This window comes from Macaca mulatta, chromosome 16 (assembly GCF_049350105.2).
Source record: "Macaca mulatta isolate MMU2019108-1 chromosome 16, T2T-MMU8v2.0, whole genome shotgun sequence".
Taxonomy (NCBI): Eukaryota; Metazoa; Chordata; class Mammalia; order Primates; family Cercopithecidae; genus Macaca; species Macaca mulatta.
This window is the reverse complement of record NC_133421.1, coordinates 83,839,427-83,843,974: the sequence shown is the minus strand read 5'-3', so window position 1 is coordinate 83,843,974 and position 4,548 is coordinate 83,839,427.

The window sequence follows — 4,548 nt, the reverse complement described above, 5'->3', positions numbered from 1 at the left end:
GCTGGAAAAGCTCTGTTCATCCCATTCCAGCATTCCTCCTTCCTTCCTGCCTCTCATCCTCCTTTCTGTTTCAGTTTGTTAACTCAGAAGGCAGCACGCGTGAGAGAGACACACACACACAGAAAGAGAAGAGGAGAATCAACCAGGTGAGGAGGCTCCACTTTTTTTTTTTAAAGAGTATCGCTCTTATTGCCCAGGCTAGAGTGCCATGGTGCTATCTTGGCTCACTGCAACCTCTGCCTCCGGGTTCAAGTGATTCTCCTGCCTCAGCCTCCCGAGTAGCTGGGATTACAGGTGCCCACCAACATATCCAGCTAATATTTTTTAAAAAAATTTTTTAGTAGAGACAGGGTTTCACCATGTTGGCCAGGCTGGTCTCAAACTCCTGACCTCAGGTGATCCACCAACCTCAGTCTCCCAAAGTGCTGGGATTACAGGTGTGAGCCACTGTGCCCGGCCTGACGCTCCACTATTCAAGGGAGAATCCATCCCGCGCTGAACTGAAGTGCAGGTGTGGGACTTCTGTGCTATTTCCTGTCCTTGCCCCCTGCTCCCTGGCCCTTACTCCTGGCGCGGGGCCAGGTGTGCAGGAGGCCCTCGGTAAGTGTGTTTGGGTGGAGGTGGGGGCAGAGCGTGGCCAAGGACAGGAGATGGAGCTCCCCCAGTACAGCTCCTTCTGACTTCCCATGGGGAAGACCTGGGGATTCCAAAACATGGGGCAAAGTTTGACTCCTGAGCCCCCAGTGCAGTCCCAGCAATGTCAACACTACTCAGGGAAGTCACAGTTAAACGCCGGGGGCCACGGCCTCTGCTCACCCCCATTGGAGGGGAGGAGTAGGGGTCGGGATGGAGGGCAGATCAAGAGAGATGCTAATGTGGTTTAAGCAGAGATAAGAAAGGCTGTCTGGTGCCTGCAATGCTTCCCTGTGAGCCCGGGATTCTATCGTTAGAGACTGATTTATTTAGGTCAAGCCATGACTCCCCCTAGGAGTTTTCCATAGTTTCTTGCATGTAATAGACTATTCAGTAAATATTTGTCAACCCAGTCTCCTTAAAATGAAAATACCCCGAGGAGGGATAAACCATTTTCATTTGCTAACACTTCACCGTGAATTAGTTTATCACACTAACTAGTGCCCTAACAAGGTTTCTGAGGGGGAAACTCAGTACAGGTGTGTTCTGAGGAGGCGCCTGCCTGGGAAGAGGGGGAGATTTGGAGTTTGGGCAAGTGCTGGGGATGATGTGACTTGGCTGAGAGCAATGCTCAAGGTGGGCACAAGGACATTGGGTGTCTGCTGCCGGCCATACAGTCATGCCTTTTCCCTGCTGAAACTCTCGAAGATCTTCACAGTCCCTGGGAAAATGTCCCAACTCTTCACTAAGGTTGCAGAGGTCCTTTCTGATCTGATTACCTCTCTCCTCCCCAGCCTCCCATCTTGATACTGGCAATGCTCCAGCCGGACTCTTCCTTGAACTTAATGAGGCCTTATTACCTCCTTCCCTTTGTACTTGTTATTTATTCCCCATGCCTGGCTCACTATCCCACACTCTTTGCCTAGTTAATTTCAATGAGTTTCTCAAATTATGTTTAGATGTCACTTCCTCCAGGAAGTCTTCCATGACCAACCCGGTGTAGAGGAGGCTCTTCTTCTTCTTTTTTTTTTTTTTGAGATGGAGTCTTGATCTGTTGCCCAGGCTGGAGCGCAGTGGCACAATGTCGGCCCACTGTAAGCTCCGCCTCCCGGGTTCACGCCATTCTCCTGCCTCAGCCTCCCGAGTAGCTGAGACTACAGGCACCTGCCACCACACCTGGCTGATTTTTTTTTATATATTTTTTAGTAGAGATGGGGTTTCACTGTGTTAGCGGGGATGGTCTCAATCTCCTCACCCCATGATCTGCCTGCCTTGGCCTCCCAAAGTGCTGGGATTACAGACGTGAGCCACCGTGCCAGGCTGAGGAGGTTCTTCTTCTAAATGGCCTGGCACTACTCTGTAACTGCACTCTCCTTGCAGTTACATTGAAGAATTGGAAAAGAGTAACAAAAAGTAGTATACGTGCAGAATTTAAACGAATTCCAATTGTATAGGAGGCCTATAATAAAACGTTACAGTTGCCTGCTCGTATCAGTCAGAGTTCAGTCAGGAAAATAGAAACCACACCAGTTACCTTAACAGAGAGAATTTAATATAGAGAATTGGCTAAACAGGTATTGGAGGACTGAAAAAGCCCAAAGAGAACATTGAAGTAGCACGGTTAAAGGAACTATAGAAAGAAGCCATCATCCCTAGGACGGACAGAACAAAAGGGAGATGTCGTGGTTATCTGACTCTACAAGCTTGAAGAAGAGGCCCCATGAAGCTGGGTTTAGACCTCAGGCGCTGCAGCCTGGCTGACTGGTGCTGCTATCTCTGAAGGAGCATGATGAGATTGTGCAGTAGAAAACTGGCTATTGGAATGCACTGCTGCTGCTTGGGGAGATCTGTTGCTAGAGAGACAGGGACAAGAAGAATAAACTAGCAGAAAGAGCATGCATCTTTTCTCTCCTCCAGCCTTTGGTTTCTCTCTAGTCCTCCTACAGGCAGAACCCAACAAGGAGCCAGTTGACAAAGGAGAGATGTTATGTGCAGAGCCCTAATCTTAACACCAAAAAGTAGAGTTTAGAAGGGTGAGCTCAGGCTGGGTGTGGTGGCTCATGCCTGTAATCCCAGCATTTTGGGAGGCTGAGGCAGGCAGATCACCTGAGGTCAGGAGTTTGAAACCAGCCTGGTCGACATGGCAACACCCCACCTCTACTAAAAATACAAAAATTAGCCAGGTATGGTGGCGGGCACCTGTGGTCCCTGGTACTCTGGAGGCTGAGGCAGGAGAATCACTTGAACCCAGGAGGCAGAGGTTGCAGTGTCTGAGATTGTGCCACTGCACTCCAGCCTGGGTGACAGAGCGAGACTCCATCTTGATACAAAAAAATAAATAAAATTAAATGAATGAATGAATAAATAAATAGAAGGGTGAGCTTGGAGTTGAGAGATGATAGCCTGATAACTGAACACAGTCCTCCACCCCTTTGGCTACTCAGCATCCACTTACATGTATTGAACACCACCTAAGATGACAACAAACATACAGCTTTACCTTATAACCTGCAATTATTTTTTGTACAAAGACACTCACATTGTTCTCAAAGAGAGAAGACATAAAATCCCAAGAGCTATTATCCTCCTCTGAGTGACAGACATGGTATTCGTTTCTGGATGATGTTGATCACCCCCAAAAGTTAGTCATGGTCCCGTCTGAATATTTTGTTACTTACAGATGAAATTGTGAAGTTAACCACTGCTAATAATCTTTACATAAAATAAAAATGGCAAAGGAGAGAGAAGATACATTAGTTAATATGTGCCAGTGCAAACATGTACACATATACAACAGGCAAGGGAGAACATATTCCTGCTTTCTATGTTCTTGTTTTTTTTTTTTTTTTTTTTTTTTTTTTGAGACGGAGTCTCGCTCTGTTGCCCAGGCTGGAGTGCAGTGGCCAGATCTCAGCTCACTGCAAGCTCCGCCTCCTGGGTTTACACCATTTCCTGCCTCAGCTTCCTGAGTAGCTGGTACTACAGGCGCCCGCCACCTCGCCCGGCTAGTTTTTTTTTGTATTTTTTAGTTGAGACGGGGTTTCACCGTGTTCGTCAGTCTGGTCTCGATCTCCTGACCTCGTGATCCGCCCGACTTGGCCTCCCAAAGTGCTGGGATTACAGGCTTGAGCCACCGTGCCCGGCCTATGTTCTTGTTTTTATGAGGTCATGCTGGTATTAATTTCCTTCTCTCATTGCCCGTTCCACATCCATTATTCTTCCCTTAGACAAGGAAGTACTACACGGGTCACCAGCGAACTTCCTGGGTTCCTTGTCTCCTTTATATAGTAGCTACCTAGTTTCTCTTTGGTAACCAGGAAAGTAATTATATTCTCTGCCTATTTATTCAGCAGCCTAAAGTGCCTATAAAATGTCCAGGTGTCAGCCTTGATGTCCAGTTCAGTGGAACCATCACTGGGTCTCTGGTGGAAACATTCCTCCCTTGATTCCTAAAACCTCCAAACCAGTAGAGTTCAAAGTTAAAGAGGGGATAGGAAACAAACATTCTGTGGGAGTTGTTAGGTGTGACAGTGAGAGGTGGCCAGGTGTGGTGGCTCAGGCCTGTAATCCCAGCACTTTGAGAGGCTGAGGCAGGAGAATCACTTGAGGCCGGGAGTTTGAGACCAGCCTGGGCAACATAGTGAGATTCCTTCTCTACGAGAAGTATTTTTTAAAAAATAGGAAGAGGAGTCACTTCCACTTCTACTCCTTGTTTCCCTGGCCTGTGTATTCTGGTCTGGGAAAAACATGGCTGTAGATTGGACATCAATTCACAACATATGCTACATCCTGTAAAACAGACCAATCTTTTGGAATGTTATTGTCCAGCTGGCAAACTGAGTTTTCAGGAGGTCATTTGCTTGTTCTGTCAGACCAGCTGCTTTTAGGTGATGGGGTACGTGGGAGCACCATTGA